This window comes from Petromyzon marinus, unplaced genomic scaffold (assembly GCF_048934315.1).
Source record: "Petromyzon marinus isolate PM22_M1 ecotype Great Lakes invasive population unplaced genomic scaffold, UKy_Petmar_22M1.pri1.0 PM_Scaffold_180, whole genome shotgun sequence".
NCBI classification, from domain to species: Eukaryota; Metazoa; Chordata; class Hyperoartia; order Petromyzontiformes; family Petromyzontidae; genus Petromyzon; species Petromyzon marinus.
The window spans coordinates 112391-130316 of record NW_027423147.1 but is presented as its reverse complement, the minus strand read 5'-3'; the positions used below and the strand labels follow the sequence as shown (position 1 = coordinate 130316).

At 48.5% G+C, this 17926-nt stretch overlaps 1 long non-coding RNA gene across 1 annotated transcript; it reads left to right on the top strand.

Moving 5' to 3' along the window:
• The first annotated feature begins 290 nt into the window (after positions 1–290).
• On the top strand, positions 291–7694 carry LOC142922834 (uncharacterized). The gene is made up of 3 exons (XR_012940378.1): positions 291–450; positions 2677–3662; positions 6417–7694. It is a non-coding gene; the product is annotated as an uncharacterized LOC142922834 (long non-coding RNA).
• The last annotated feature ends 10232 nt before the right edge of the window (positions 7695–17926 follow it).

Below are 17926 nucleotides of genomic sequence, written 5' to 3'. Positions count from 1 at the left end.
GCGGAAGCGGAAGTAGAGAGAGCAGCAGAAGCATCGCGTGTGGGGAGCAGCTGAGGTGTGGATCAGAACTGTGTATTAGTGGTGGTGTGGTAGTAGTGGTGGTGGTGTTCGTGGTGGTGGGGTTGTTAGTGGTAGTGGGGTTGTTATTGGTGGTGGGGTTGTTATTGGTGGTGGGGTTGTTATTGGTGGTGGCGTTGTTAGTGGTGGGGTTGTTGTTAGTAGTGTTAAATACGCGGGAGCTTTGTCTTTGGCGGTGTGAGTGGGGGAGGGGGCGTAGAGGGGGGGGAAGGTGCTGGGGGGGAGGGGCTCACAGGATATTGCGTCACTGAGGGCGTGATCACCGAGCCCCGCCCCCACTTGTTTCTGCCGATCTTTTTTCTCACATGTGGCGGTAGAGAAGCACCGAGACGACAGAAGCAGCGACTCTCTGGAGGAAGTGAGGAACTGTAGGTGAGTGGTGATGTGAGTGGTGAGGACGTGTGTGTCTGTGTAGTGTACTGGCAGGAGGAGTGGTGGCGTTAGTGGTGTTACTGATAGTGGTGGTGGTATGTTGTGAGTGAGTCGTGACGATGTGAGTTCATGTCAGAATCAGAATATTTATACTGGAGTCAGATGAGCTATACAGCTCTTTCTCACAGATGTCCAGTGTTGTGGGTGAGTGGTAAAGATGTAACCTCGCGTTGATGTGAGTTTCTTATTAATGATGTGGGTCCGTGTTAATGATGTGGGTTTGTGATTTAAAGCTTTCGTGACTGCAGTAATTCATATTCTTAGTTCTTTCGGTAAAGTCACGTTGAAGGGAAACAATAAAATAATAAAATAGATATAAAACAATAAAATTCTCACGACGTTTCGACCATAACACAAACGGTCGTCATCAGGTGTGTCTGTTTGCATAAATGTATTTATTTTTAAACGGTGTATTTATTTATTTATAAAAAACGTTAGCACCACGCGCAGCGATTTAGCAGTTTATTTAAAAGTACGAGTCCATCTATGTTCTGAAAAGAGGAGGGGGGAGACGAAACAATCATTGTATGCCGTCTGAAAGCCACTGTAAGCGTGAACAATCAATTAAAACCTGAAATGGTTTATCAAATCTTTCCAATGATTGCTAAGCCAGAATCCATATTCTCGGTTGAAATTGTCTCTGTGCTTGTATATGTGGATAGCCTCATGAACGAATTTCTCATGGTAGCCAGATGGCTTACAAAGAACCTCTGTCTTGGAAAAGTCAATGTCATGTGAGCCTACTGAATTATAACAATAATCTGCCACGGCCGAGGTGTTGGTCCTACCGTGTTTAAGGTCTCCTTTGTGTTCACGAATGCGGTCCGAGACATGGCGTTTGGTTTCTCCAATGTAACTACTACCACAGAGGCAACTTAGTTTGTAGATACCAGGGTATTGTATGCCCGGAATCACATCTTTTACAGACGGAACCAGATCACGGATTTTATGTAATGTGTTGAAACGGACCTGGATCTTGTGTTTATTCAAGATTTTGGAGATCTTTTTTGTGATCCCCGCAATGTAGGGTAAAGTGATGGTTTTGAAAGGCTCCTCAAGAGGGTACTTCTTCATGGTTTGAGTGATAGCTTTGCGGATTGTATAGTCGGAGTAACCATTAGCCTTAAGAGCTTGGTGTACGTGCTTGAGTTCACTGCCTATGTGTTCCTGGTCGGATATGCATTGGGCTCTATGATACAGAGTCTTGATGAGAGAATTCTTCTGTGATGGATGGTGATGGGAATCCGGTTTCAGATAAGCATCCGTATGGGTAGCTTTCCTGTAGACAGAGTGGCTCATTGAACCATCAGGTCTCTTTTTAATTAGGACATCCAAAAAAGGTAGCTTGCCATCTTTTTCGACTTCCATGGTAAATCTGATGGCTGGGTGTATGGAATTGATGTGGTCGAAGAATTGGTCTAGAGCAGGCCGGCCATGTGGTCAGATGACAAAAGTGTCATCCGCGTACCTCTTCCATAAGGTTGGGCGCAGTGGCAGTCTGGATGGCGTCAGTCTCAAATTTCTCCATGAAAATGTTAGCTATAACCGGAGATAGGGGGGAGCCCATTGGGGTGCCCTCAGTTTGTTTGTAGAAAGTTCCATTCCAAGTGAAGGGCTATCCACATATACAAGCACAGGGACAATTTCACCCGAGAAGATGGATTCTGGCTTAGCATTGGAAAGATTTGATAAACCATTTCAGGTCTTAATTGATTGTTCACGTTTAAAGTGGCTTTCAGACAGCATACATTAAAATTTGTCGTCTCCCCCCTCCTCTTTTCAGAACATAGATGGACTAGTTCTTCTAAATAAACTGCCAAATCGCTGCACGTGGCGCTAACGTTTTTTTTTATAAATAAATAAATACACCGTTTGAAAATAAATAAATTCATGCAAACCGACACACCTGATGACGACCGTTTGTGTTATGGTCGAAACGTCGTGAAAATTTTTATTGTTTTATATATATTTTATTATTTCATTGTTTCCCTTCAACGTGACTTTACCGAAAGAACTAAGAAGATGTGGGTTTGTGTTGATGATGTTGGTTCACGGTGAGGATGAGTCTGTGATGTGACGTGACTCGTGTTGTGACGTGGGAAGCAGTGCCGACGTGCACCCTCTACCCTGTGTGATCCTCGCCTTCGTCTCCCGCTCTCCACACAGAGACCCGGACCGTGCGAGAGACGCCGCGAATTATGTGCACTCTGCACTGTTCGGACCGTGTACCAGTCGGAGCGCGGGCGGTGTTGTTGCAGTGAATGCCACGCTGCCCTCCAAGTTCGACTCCCGCTCACGGCCACCAACACTGCTGACGATTACCTCAACCACTCCTGGGCCTCCCTTTGTAGCCATAACGAGCAGCACCTACGAAGACCGGCACGGCACACGACACCAGTGTTGGTGGCCGTGAGCAGGAATCGAACCCCGGGTCGCTAGGTTCATAGCACAGCGCGCTAATCACTACACTACCGCACACACACACAGACACACACAAACACACAGATACACACACAGATACACAGACATACACACAAACACTCAGACACACACACAGACATACAGACACACACAGATGAGACACAACACACATCCGCCCTCGGGCCGTGACGTCACACCCGCTTCCACCCAGTCTGCCGCTAGAGCCACGCTGCAAGCTGCCTGCTGAGGAGCGCCTCTCTGCACGAAGCCTCCTGGAGCCTCTCTCGTAGCAGTCACCATGGAGGCTCACGGGCTGCGCAGTACTTCACGCACCCTCGTGACGCTGCTCGTGGCGAGCTCCGCGTTCCTCGCGTCTGTGCCCACGGAGGAGAAGAATTTCTCCCCTAACTAGCTGGTTAAGCCGAGGGGAGCCTGGGAGGTCCAACCGCCACAGGCCGGACAGCCTCTACCTCTCACCAAAGCGACCGTGGCCGTCCACATCAGCAACCGCCTCACAGGTCACGAAGCCGAGAGGGTGCCTCGAGTCGCTTCCTCTCCCAGCCATGGCATGGAGGTTCCCCAAGGAGGAGAAGAAGACGACGACCCAGCTCCTTCAGGGTGGACGACCTTCATGGAGATGCTGCACAGCGGGCCGGTGGCCATCGCCTACGAGGTGGCGAGCGCGGGGATCACCCTCCTCAGCCTCGGAGTGGCGGCTGAAGAATGCAGTGGTGAGTGCCGACTTCACGCTCACACAGGCCATCAGCGTGGCACCGTGACATACACCACATGCAGAGACACCACACGCAGAGATGCATCACGCGTACAGATCACTCGCGCAGATATAAGAATCTCACTCGCATACACCACACACACAAGTATATATCACATCCACGCACACATCCTAGACAAAGTTGCATATGTCATTTGGAACAAGCAAACACCTTGCTCAATTAAGTATACTTAAAAATTATCCACTGCAACTTTAAGGGTGTTTTTTGTTACTGGCAGCGTGGCATTTGGGACATGTGCTGGACTCCTTGTGCGGCGTTGGTGAGTTGCGCTGGTGCGGACAGAACAATGTCCCCTAGCCAGTAGAGTCAGAACAATAATATTTTTTAATGGTTGAGGAATCCGATGAGCTATAAAGCTCTTTTTCACAGATGTCCGGTAGGGGCTGGTAAGAACGTTACAACAACAAATACTACAAAAACATGTAATAGTGCAAAGTACAAGAAAGGTTAACAAATCACCCAAACACAAACAAATAAAACTAAACCAGCCCCATCATACTCTTTGGTTCTTTCGGTAAAGTCACGTAGGTATAAAATAAAGTAAATCACGATGTTTCGGGTGCAACACAAGCGTCCATCATCGGGTGGGGAAAGCATGGTCTGCTGCTGAGGCAGACTGATTTATTTGATTTTATACCTACGTGACTTTGCCGAAAGAACCAAAGAGTATGGATTCCTGCAGTCACGAAAGCTTCAAATCAAGAACACCCCCATCATACCAGTCAAAGCCCACTGAGGTACTAACTTATTTTTCAGATGGAACCTGGTCACAAATGAAAGCTCAACCTCGTTGTAAACCGCGCATGCACGTGAGCGCAAACCGCTACTGTAGGCGATTGCGCAGGTACGCGAGCGCTGGGCACCACCAAAAATAGTCGTGTAGGCACGCGCGTGCTGAACAATACTGTAAACGATCGTACAGGTACGGACACCAAGCACGCTCTACTCCTTTATTCGCCGCAAACAGCCGCGTGTGCGTGCGAACACAAAACACTCTCCACCCTCCTCTTCACCCTCCAAAGGAGCACAAGAAACAGTTTATTCCCCTACCAGTTATTTTATTTACCGCAAGCAACCCGTTAAGCTACGCGTAATTGTGTGGGTCAGTGGATGTCAGCCTATTCCCCTTGAGATCCTAGACTGTATTTCCTCTGCCTATCGCTCTGCTTTCTACCCTCGATCAAATAGCCCAAACTTACCTCTCTCTCTTACTCACGTGTACTTCCACTCTGCTGCGCTGGAAGCTGTAGAAAAGCGATCAGTAGAGGGTTGAGCCTGGCTGCGCTGAAGTGCATCACGCGGACGTCTCGAACGGCTAACTCCCCTCCTGCGTGGACCGCGATGATCTTGAAGAACTGCCTTGCTACCTGAATCCCCCTCCCTTTATCCCACCTACAACAAAGGAATTTCGCCGTTTCGCTCCCTTGGCCTCCCGTCCAATCAGGGGCTCGGATTTTCCCACCCTTCGATACCCGGATCCCAACTCGGGTGATGTCGCCGCAGTGATCTCTCCGACATCCGCTCTCTGTTCTCCCGCTACCAGTCCACTGACCCGTGCTTGTGTGTGTGTGGTTCCACTCGCGGTGGCTCGATGGCCCTTGCCGTGACCATGCAACTTTAATATTAGGTCCCGGCGCCGCAGTGCATGTCAGCTACAGGGGGAAGATCGCCCAATTTCCCGGCCGCAGGAAACCATGAAGATCGATCCCATTAGGGACTTCTGGAAAAAAAAACCTATCGGCCGGGTGACCTCCCCTCCTGGCTCTACGTGGGGCGTGTGTGCGTTCGTGCGGGGGGAGGGGGGGTGGCGAGGGTGCACCGCGTTGGCGTCGGCATCCCCCGGTGGCGGCTTCACGGCGGTGGGCACGGCCTCGGCAGAGCGGCTCTGCTGCGGCGGCCTCACGACTGTGCAGTGGGCAAAACGCGGACGTCTGAGAAGGCACCAGCCCCGGGAGAGTGGCGGGAAATCCGAGGCATCGGTGACGGCGTCGCGGCGGTGGGCACGGCTCCGCTGGAGCGGCTCCGCTGCGGCGGCACCACAGATGACGGTTCCCCAAGATGGAGAATACCCGTCTCCCTCAAGGTGGACGACCTTGATAAAGATGCTGCACAGTGGGCCGGTGGCCATCACTTACGACGTGGAGAGCGCGGGGATCACCATTACCAGCCTAAGAGTCTGGCTGAAGAATCCACTAATAAGAGAGAGAGTATGCTGGCGTCACTGTAACATAGAACATCAGCAGGACACCACAACAGAGACACCACACCCAGAGAGGCATCATGGATATAGATCACTCAGGCAAATGTCATAATCTCACATGCATAGATGACACAAATCAGAATCAGAATATTTATACTGGAAGAATCCGATGAGCTATTAAGCTATTTTTCACAGATGTACAGGAGAGGCAGGTTAGAACGTTACAACAACAAACAATAAAAAATCACACTCACATCCTCGACAAAGTCGCACACATTTATTACAAGCACACATTGTTCATGTTGGTGGATTACAAATAGTTGTCCGATATTTGCCACTGAAAGGCAGGTACAACACTCGTGCTCAATCAATGGTGGTGGTGTGGCAGATGGCAAGTGAAAAAAACATATTTGAGTGGAGTGACCAACAGGGGAAGAAGGAGACTGCAATCTCTTGCCTCTCATAATGATTTTGTTTCCGGTTTTAAACAGAAGTCATCGCAGCGCAGACGAGTTTACCGAAGCCGCTACATGAGAGGATCCATGTGTAAATTGGCTCGGAGCAAGTGCCACCCCATGAAAATCAAGAGGACCCATAGATCCCTAAAGACTCAACTGGATGGCTGCTCCATGATGAATAGCTCACCAACACTTACCAGCGCACCCACCAACAGCACCACTCCTACCAACACCACCACTCCTACCAACACCACCATTCCTACCAACACCACCATGACAAACCCCACCCCGAAAAACTAACACCATCACACTTTTAAATACCAACACCTCTACCAATACTATCCTGACTAACACCACCACCCCTTCCACCCCTACAAACCCTACCAACAGCATTTTCTCCACCTTCACTACCACCCGGACCAACACCATCATCCCAGCTGAGTGTGAGTGGTGTCACCTCATGATAATGGCCCGCATCAATGCCTGCCGCACTAAAATAAGCTCAATTACCCCTACCAGCTCAATCACCAACTCCACCGCTCCTACCAACTCCGCCACTTTGACCAATCCCACGTTTACCAACATTACCTCCTCTACCCTCACTACCACCCCTACCCACATCACCCCAGCTGAGCATGTGTCCAGCCTCATGATCATGAGGGAAAAGAGATCACTCTTCATGGCTGGATGAATGCCTGCTCCACCACTCCTACCAACTCCACCACCTCTACCAACCACACACCTACTAACACTACCTCCTCTACTAACCCAACCCTGACCACCATCACTTCCTCTACCCTCACCACCACTCCTTCCCACATCATCACCCCAGCTGAGCGTGAGTCCCGCCTCGTGATCATGAGGGCAAAGAGACCACTCTTCATGGCCCGGATCAATGCCTGCTCCACCACTCCTACCAACTCCACCACCTTTAGAATCCGCACACCTACCAACACCACCACACCTCCCAACACCGCTACCCTTACCAAACGCAACTACTCCGACGAACACCACCACTCCTACCAAAACCAACCCTACCAACGCCAACCCTACCAACACCAACCATACCAACACCATTATTCCTACCAACACCACTCCCCCTACCAACACCAACCCTACCAACACCAATCCTACCAACACAATGACTCCTACCAACACGACCACCCCAACCGACACCATCACTCTTTCCAACAACAGCCCTATCAACGCTACCTATCCTACAATTGCCAACTCTATAAACACCTTTACCTCTACCAACACCACCACCACCCCAAATAAGAAATAATACAAAATAAATAACATTCCAACATCGCTGCACCCTTTCCATGTTCCCTCCTTTGTTTACGCGTCATCCATTAAAATAAGTTATTGTTATTTTTTAAGAATAATAGTTACTAAGAATATTGTTTTGTATTAAGTGAAGTCATAATATTGTTCGAAAAGCTGGTTAATGTAGATCCTTTGTCAGTCATTTCTAGATGATTGCCTCGCCTTGCCTACATTCACCTTGGTGACTCAATCACATGCTCAAGGACACGAGTGATATTTTCGGCTAACAGAAGGTGTGAACCTACCTTTACCACCAGCAGTCGGATGGACTGGTGAAGTTGTCTAAACAGAACCATTTATATGCCCGATGTTGATTGCTTCCAATGTGTATGCTTGTGACTGACAGATCTGTGGTGAGCAGAAGTGTAAAGGTTAGCGTGCTGCGCTACGAACCCGGCGACCCGAGTTCAATTTCCACTCATGGCCAACACCAGTGATGATTATCTAAATCGTTACTAGGCCTCCCCTAGGTCGACTCAGTCTCAAATTAGTGCCTGGTGCTCATTTAGCTTAGGCTACCTCACATGCCATGTCAGCCTTCATAAGGCGCTCGCTAACAGCGCTTGCCACAACAGTCTTAAGTCTTTACGGAGGATCTTTGTCTTTGACTGACACATCTGTGGGCTAGAGTGTAGCTTGATTTAGTGTTCATGTGAGGGATGTGCTTTGCCTGCCGCCGCCACTGCGTCTCCGCTCATGTGTGTTTAGCCGTGTCAGTGACGCGCCACGATGTCACTGCTGCTGCTGCTGTCACTGCCACGACCCAGTCGGTGTAGGGTGCTCTGGGACGAACTAAAAAAGTGGCACGAGGATTATTGCTCCTACTTCAGCAGATCAAGAACGGTTCTCATGGAGTCATCAAAATGCACCTGAAACCACTGCTGAGCATCTCAATCACATATGTGAAATGTCACCAGTGGTGTCCGTTGCCCCTGCTGTGAGTGGCGGAGATGTCCGTGAATGGTGATGTCCCTGAGTGGCGGTGGAGTCTTTGTACAATGCGGCTACTGTATTCGTGATGAAATAACCTGAGACGAGCATGCTTGGTGGAGCTCAACAGAAGGTGGTGAGGCAGAGGTGTGAACTGAAAGTTCGAGCTTAAGGCGTGAGCTCAAGGTGTAAGGTCGAGGTATAAGCTGATGTGAGCTGGATATGCGATCTGGAGGGGAGCACGCGGTGTCCCCATGCTCACAAGCGTCGTGTTGCGGGAGGTGGCCCGAACTAAACTATTTTTATTTACCAAGTAAGGCCCACTGGTCCATGTAGCTCTTTTTCAGACGCGACCTGGTCACAAGGGAGCAGCGGCACTCTGTGCTGTCTTCGCGGAGGGGGTCCAAGGGGCGTTGGGGGGGGCTCTGGGGTGCGGTCACCGCATCGCGCCGCTTTTAGATGCGCTTCTGCGGCCATCTGGACCGCTCTTCCTTCCGATATTTGGAAGCCATTGGAGCTCTGCACTTTTAAATGTCTTTGACAACTCATTTTCTTAGAACCGCTTTTTGTGCTTAGTTTGTTGTCCTTCCCCAGCACCTTCGATTAGCGCGGTTGGCTACGTACGGTGCGATAGAAGTTCAACATACATACATATTCTATGTTAGTGCTGTATTTTGTGCATTGGTGTTGCAGCCAGCCAGAAACCGGCGCGACCAACAATATCCCCAAGCTCTGTGGTCCTACATTGGGATTATTTGTCGATACCGCGTTGGCAGTGGTGCACAAATAACACAAATCACTGAACTCATTCGTTAATACAACGGCTGCCTTAAGAGGAAAATATATCATGGGCGATGTTTCAGGCAATGGGCCCCACTGCATGACATATGTTTGCCCAGCTCCATTCAAGAGCGAGTATACATGTGAGGGGAGAGAACCAACGCGTGTGAGGGGGAAACATTCAATCTCCGAGAGCTGGAAATGTCTCCGCTTGCTGCGCTGCCCAGACCCTGGCTAGGCCAGGAGATGGCGACCTCAGCGACCACGGGTAGGAGTTTCACCAAATTTGTGTGGCGATCCACATGTGCACGCACACGTGCACGCACACACACATAGACTTACACACTCACACACACAGACTCACTCACAGACTCACTCAACAACAACCGCCATTCGCCACTAAGTAGGGCGGCGACATCACCACGACGCTTGTGCCAGGCCATGTGCACCTTGAGGCCACGTGAAGTGTCGAACGCCCGCTGGCAGGAGGTCACGGGGCAGACCCAGGTGCCACGGGTCGACTGAGATGACTGGCTGATGCACCACCTGTGCCCCCTACTGTGCCAACCTGCTGTGCCTTAGTCACCCGGCGCTCCGCTCGTTGTTGTGAGCGTCACTCCTCCGCCCTCCGTTGTTGGAGGGCGACTGCCTCCAACTGCCCAGTAGCGTTCTTCACGAGCCTCCTCCACAGAGGCCGATCTTGACAGCGCTGGTACCAGTCATCGGCAAGTCCACTCAGCTCCACGTCCTCCTGTACCACATCACTCCATCTCTTCTCTAGCCCATGCCGCGCCCGTTTAGCCCCCTCGATCCGACCGAACAAAAGCTGTTTCGGCATGCGGTGGCTGGGCATGCGGGCTACATGACCCAGCCAACACAGCCTTGCCTGCCAGAGGAGCTCACCGATGGGACCTTGCCCAGCTCTTTTGAGGATTTATGAGCTCCTCACACAATCCAGCCTGGTTAAACCCAGGATGGATCGTAGGCAGGCCAGCTTAAATGTTTCCAACCTGCGAAGATGCTCCATTAGGGGGGTCCACGTTTCGCAAGTGTAGAGAAGGAAGGGAATGACCGTGGCCGAGAAGACCCGAAGCTTAATGCGAAGTGACAGACCAGGTAGCTTCCACACAGCGTTACGCAACCGATAAAAAGATATTGCCGCTCACACACTCACTCACACACTCACACAGACACACACACAGACTGACACAAAGATCCCCCGTATATCCTGAACAGACTTTTGGGGCAAGTGCTGTTAGCGAGCAGCTATGCATGGCACACGAGGGGGTGGGCAGCCAGCACCACGCCCGGCCGCCTTTTTCTCCATAGTGGCGATGTTTACACACAGCACCGCGCTAACCGCTGCACCACCGCTCCCCCGCTGTTACAGTACAGCACTGTCCCCAGGTAAGATGGCCGCCGGCCTCCACGTGACTCGGCGCGCGCACTCGGCACGTGGTGTCATCACCACGTGGTGTCACCGAAAGCGCGGTCTCGCGCCATCCCTGCTCACGGAGTCGCTGCCGCATTGGTCTCTGGGCCTCTCGTGTCCAGCGTCTGTCGGTCTCTTGTGACTCTGTGTGCGAGTCGCTGGCTATCTGTAAGGGTCTCTTCTGGGTCTTTGTGCGAGTCTCTGGGTCTCTGTGTGAGGGTCTGGGTCTCTGTGTGAGGGTCTCTGGGCCTGGTGCAAGGAACAAGAAAATAGAGCCTGCCAATGTCCCCCTCTCCTCCACGTGGCGTGGCAATGCAGCCGCTCCCCGCTCGTGTGGGCCAGTGCAGTTGCACCGCCTGCACACGCGGTAGTAGACGCGGTAGCCACTGGTGGTGTACCGCGTGCTCATAATTTTCTGTACTGTATCGTCATTTCCTGAACAGGAACATAAAGGTAATTGTCTATAGCACACAATACAGGTTTATAGCACATAATACAGTTTTTTTGGTACAATTTTACGTGATCTAACCAAAAAAACGTGTATTATGGATAATATTTTTCGCGAAAGCCTGCGTGTTAAACAGTTTATAGCACAGCCTGCGTGTTAAACTGTTTAGTCATGCGCTTGTGTTTTAGTGTTGCCCTTGCTCCCAACACTCCGATTAGCACAGTTGGCTACGTTGAAAGAAGTTTAACACGCTACAAGTTATTTTACTTTCTACATCCGTTAATGGAGCAGATCACGGCAAAAATAACAACTAAAGTCTCGAGTAAGGCAATGTGTTATATTCTGTTTTGTCCATGATGACAGTGGCATTGCCCTTGTCGGCTGAGAGGACGACAATATCATCCCTCTTTTTTAATTGAGAACTACTCAACGATGGCAGCTATACAAAAATAAAAAGAGATCCCACCAACAGCCTGGTCACCAAAACGAACAAAATGATCTCTGATTCAACAGCATTAATTGATGAGATCAAACAGTTCTCGTTGAAACCCTCTGCTGCCTGACCACCAAGATTATATGGCCTTCCAAAGATACACAAAGAAGATACACCCCTTCGTCCCATCGTCTCTACTATCATCTCCCCCACCTACAAACTGGCACGTTTTCTTGCTGATATACTGCGACCTTTCACTGGAAAAAACACCTCTGCGGTATTAGATTCTACTCACCTGGTATCGACAATCAAAGGCATTTCCCTGTCCCCAGACGACCTGCTTGTCAGTTTTGATGTGGTGTCCTTGTTCACCAAAGTCCCGGTACCTGACACCATCGCTATCATTGAAGACCTGGTTCATCAAGGACTGCATACTGGTGTACCCCCCTTGGTGAGACATTGCTCAACCAACACATACTTCACCTGGAATGGAACTTTCTACAAGCAAACTGAGGGCACCCCAATGGGCTCCCCCCTATCTCCGGTTGTAGCCAACGTATTCATGGAAAAATTTGAAACTGACCCCATCCAGACTGCCACTCTATGCCCGACCTTATGGAAGAGGTACGTTGATGACACCTTTGTCATCTGGCCACATGGCCAGCCTGCTCTAGACGAATTCCGCGACCACATCAATTCCATACACCCAGCCATCAGATTTACCATGGAGGTCGAAAAAGATGGCAAACTACCCTTTTTGGATGTCTTAATTAAAAGGAGACATGATGGTTCAATGAGCCACTCTGTCTACAGGAAAGCTACCCATACAGATGCTTACTTGAAACCGGATTCCCACCACCATCCATCCCAGAAGAACTCCCTCATCAAGACTCTATACCATAGAGCCCAATGCATTTCCGACCAGGAACACATTACCAGTGAACTCAAGCACGTACACCAGGCTCTCAGGGCTAATGGTTACTCCGACTACACAATCCGCAAAGCCATCACTCCAGTCATGAAGAAGGATCCTCTTGTGGAGCCACTCAAAACCATCACCTTACCCTACATTGCAGGGGTCACTAAAAAGATCTCCAAAATCCTGAATAAACACAAGATCCAGGTCCGATTCAACACAGTACATAAAATCCGTGATCTGGTTCCATCTGTAAAAGATGCTGTTCCAGACATACAGTACCTGGGCGTTTACAAACTAAAGTGCCTCTGTGGTAGTAGCTACATTGGAGAAACCAAACGACATATCTCGGACCGCATCCGCGAACATAAAGCAGACTTGAAACACGGTAGAACGAACTCCTCTGCCGTGGCAGATCACTGTTATAATTCATTGGGCTCACATGACATTGAATTCTCCAAGACGGAGGTTCTTTGCAAACCAACCGGCTACCATGAGAGATTCGTTCATGAGGCCATTCACATATACAAGCACAGAGACAATTTCAACCGAGAAGATGGATTCTGGCTTAATAACCATTGGAAAGATGTTTTAAACCATTTCTGTTCTTAATTAATTGTATTTTACGATGACCTTCAGACCGCAGCTCTTTCGCCAGCATTGACTCTTAATACCTCTCACACCACGGTAAATGGTATGGTTTACAACATGGAGTATAATAGCGCCTCGCAGCTGTCTCTCTCCCCCTCCTCTGTTCCGACCATGGATGAACTCGTCTGTCTGAACGGGGCCCATAGCTATCCGTGTTGCTAAAGTTGAGGGTAAGAATCCACCCATTTTTTCGCCATATAGCATTGTGAAATATAACGACTTATTGTTGGTAGCTTATCTGATTGGAGAATATAGAGTTTATTGATAACATTAAGGTAATTTATATTTTAGTTTTTTATTGGTTCACTATATAGTACTGTGAATAGCTCAGATGTGTAGGCCTTGACTTCAACATAGCCATTTCTGTGACCAGTCACTAGCTAATCACTCAGTTATTTCAATGCTAAATTCGCCTAGTTATTTCAAGGATAAATTATCCTGTTTGATTTGTACTAAGTGCCTCGGTGAATGTGTATGCTCTGACTTTAACATAGCTATTTCTGTGACCAGTTACAAGCTAATCACTCAGCTATTTCAATGCTAAATTCTATGCTAATTCCTTTGTCAAGGGGTGCCTCTGCGGATGTGTATGCTTTAACTTAGCTATTTCAATGCTAAATTCTATGCTAATTCCTTTGTCAAGGGGTGCCTCTGCGGATGTGTATGCTTTAACTTTTAACAAAGCCATTTCTGTGACCAGTCACAAGCTAATCACTCAGCCATTTCAATGCTAAATTATATGCGAATTCCTTTGTCAAGGCGCTTTGTTTCCTCTCACACAGCTTAAAGGTCGTGATCTGAACGTGGCTTTTTCACTCCAGTGCTGTCCTACCAGACAGTCTCGTCCCTTCACCTGATGAAGGCCACTTGTGTTGTGGCCGAAACGTCGTGAGAATATTATTGTGTTATTTTATTTTATAAATTTACTATTTTATTCTCATTCTACGTGACTTTAACGAAAGAACCAAAGAAGATGAATCATTGCAGTCACGAAAGCTTTAAATCGGACTCGTCCTTCTAAATAAACTGCCAAATTGCTGCGCATGGTGCTAACGTTTTTAATAAATAAATACACCGTTTAAAAATAAATAAATTTATACAAACCGACACACCTGATGACGACCGTTTGTGTTATGGTCGAAACGTCGTGAGAATTTTTATTGTTTTATATATATTTTATTGTTTCCCTTCAACGTGACTTTACCGAAAGAACTAAGAATATGAATTACTGCAGTCACGAAAGCTTTAAATCACAAACCCACATCATTAACACGGACCCACATCATTAATAAGAAACTCACATCAAGACGAGGTTACATCTTTACCACTCACCCACAACACTGGACATCTGTGAGAAAGAGCTGTATAGCTCATCTGACTCCAGTATAAATATTCTGATTCTGACATGAACTCACATCATCACGACTCACTCACAACACCTGATATGGTTTATCAAATCTTTCCAATGCTAAGCCAGAATCCATCTTCTCGGTTGAAATTGTCTCTGTGCTTGTATATGTGGATAGCCCTTCACTTGGAATGGAACTTTCTACAAACAAACTGAGGGGATCCCAATGGGCTCCCCCCTATCTCCGGTTATAGCTAACATTTTCATTGAGAAATTTGAGACTGACGCCATCCAGACTGCCACTCTGCGCCCAACCTTATGGAAGAGGTACGTGGATGACACTTTTGTTATCTGACAACATGGCCGGCCTGCTCTAGACCAATTCTTCGACCACATCAATTCCATACACCCAGCCATCAGATTTACCATGGAAGTCGAAAAAGATGGCAAGCTACCTTTTTTGGATGTCCTAATTAAAAAGAGACCTGATGGTTCAATGAGCCACTCTGTCTACAGGAAAGCTACCCATACGGATGCTTATCTGAAACCGGATTCCCACCACCATCCATCACAGAAGAATTCTCTCATCAAGACTCTGTATCATAGAGCCCAATGCATATCCGACCAGGAACACATAGGCAGTGAACTCAAGCACGTACACCAAGCTCTTAAGGCTAATGGTTACTCCGACTATACAATCCGCAAAGCTATCACTCAAACCATGAAGAAGGACCCTCTTGAGGAGCCTTTCAAAACCATCACTTTACCCTACATTGCGGGGATCACAAAAAAGATCTCCAAAATCTTGAATAAACACAAGATCCAGGTCCGTTTCAACACATTACATAAAATCCGTGATCTGGTTCCGTCTGTAAAAGATGTGATTTCGGACATACAATACCCTGGTATCTACAAACTAAGTTGCCTCTGTGGTAGTAGTTACATTGGAGAAACCAAACGCCATGTCTCGGACCGCATTCGTGAACACAAAGCAGACCTTAAACACGGTAGGACCAACACCTCGGCCGTGGCAGATCATTGTTATAATTCAGTAGGCTCACATGACATTGACTTTTCCAAGACAGAGGTTCTTTGTAAGCCATCTGGCTACCATGAGAAATTCGTTCATGAGGCTATCCACATATACAAGCACAGAGACAATTTCAACCGAGAAGATGGATTCTGGCTTGGCAATCATTGGAAAGATTTGATAAACCATTTCAGGTCTTAATTGATTGTTCACGCTTACAGTGGCTTTCAGACGGCATACAATATTTTTTTCGTCTCCCCCCTCCTCTTTTCAGAACATAGATGGACTCGTCCTTCTAAATAAACTGCTAAATCGCTGCGCGTGGTGCTAACGTTTTTTATAAATAAATAAATACACCGTTTAAAAATAAATACATTTATGCAAACAGACATACCTGATGACGACCGTTTGTGTTATGGTCGAAACGTCGTGAGAATTTTATTGTTTTATATATATTTTATTATTTTATTTTTCCCTTCAACGTGACTTTACCGAAAGAACTAAGAATATGAATTACTGCAGTCACGAAAGCTTTAAATCACAAACCCACATCATTAACACGGACCCACATCATTAATAAGAAACTCACATCAACGCGAGGTTACATCTTTACCACTCACCCACAACACTGGACATCTGTGAGAAAGAGCTGTATAGCTCATCTGACTCCAGTATAAATATTCTGATTCTGACATGAACTCACATCGTCACGACTCACTCACAACACACCACCACCACTATCAGTAACACCACTAACGCCACCACTCCTCCTGCCAGTACACTACACAGACACACACGTCCTCACCACTCACATCACCACTCACCTACAGTTCCTCACTTCCTCCAGAGAGTCGCTGCTTCTGTCGTCTCGGTGCTTCTCTACCGCCACATGTGAGAAAAAAGATCGGCAGAAGCAAGTGGGGGCGGGGCTCGGTGATCACGCCCTCAGTGACGCAATATCCTGTGAGCCCCTCCCCCCCAGCACCTTCCCCCCCCTCTACGCCCCCTCCCCCACTCACACCGCCAAAGACAAAGCTCCCGCGTATTTAGCCTTAACAGAGCACTACTAACAACAACCCCACCACTAACAACGCCACCACCAATAACAACCCCACCACCAATAACAACCCCACCAACAATAACAACCCCACCACTAATAACAACCCCACCACTAACAACCACACCACCACTAATACACAGTTCTGATCCACTCCTCAGCTGCTCCCCACACGCGATGCTTCTGCTGCTCTCTACTTCCGCTTCCGCCGGTGAACGTGGCGCCAACTTCTGAAGCGGTTCGCTGCCTGGGCCTCCTCTGGGTCGACTCAGCCTGAAGGTGAGAACCTCGCATGGTGTGGACACCTCAGCAGTGGTGGAGGAGAGACAAAGGCGGCCCACAGCCGTAGGCTTCTAAACAGCTGCTGGGCTCACGGCATCGGTTCAAGCAGAGCCCGGCTCTGCTGCTGAGGCACTGAAGGTGGAAAGCGGCCCAGCGTGGCGCTCGATTTGAGCCATTGCTACTGATGAGAGGCTGATGGGATCAGTCAAATATACTTTTTCATCTTTGCAAGGAAGGGTTTATTGTGAAGGAGGCGAATCGCGTGCTGGCTGAGGAGGCCTCCACTAGACACCGCTAATTAGGGTATTTGGTCTACTCTTCCACGCTGATCTCCACGTTTTGGAGCAAGGTGGGCGTACCCCCACTTTACCCCACCACATGCGGGTCGTTAGCTCACTGGACTTGCACTGCAGAGGTGCAGGTTCGATTCTATCGCCCACACACCCACCCACTCACTTGCCCACTCACCAACTCACACACTAACCCATCTATCCACCCACCCACAGGGACATGTGGAGACACACGGAGACACATGGACACACGGATACATAGAGCCTTGATAAAGTGGTTGTGTAGGTGGTGTTAGAGTATCAGCATCAATGTGGTTGTTGTGGTTATGTTGCTTGTTATGGTTGTGGTGGTTGAGGTGATGTTGGTTGTGGTGGTTTTGGATGTGGTGGCTGCAGTTATAGTTGTGGTTGTATCGCTGGTTGTAGTGGTTCAGGTTTTAGTTGTGGTGTAGGTGGTTATGTTAGTTGTTATGGTCCTTTTGGTTGTCGCAATAATTGCGGTTGTGGGGGGTATATTTTTTGTGGCTATAGTTGTGTACGTGGAGGTTGGGGTTTTCATGGTTATAGTTACAGTTGTGGTTATGTTATTGGTGTTGTTATACTTGGGGTTGTGGTTA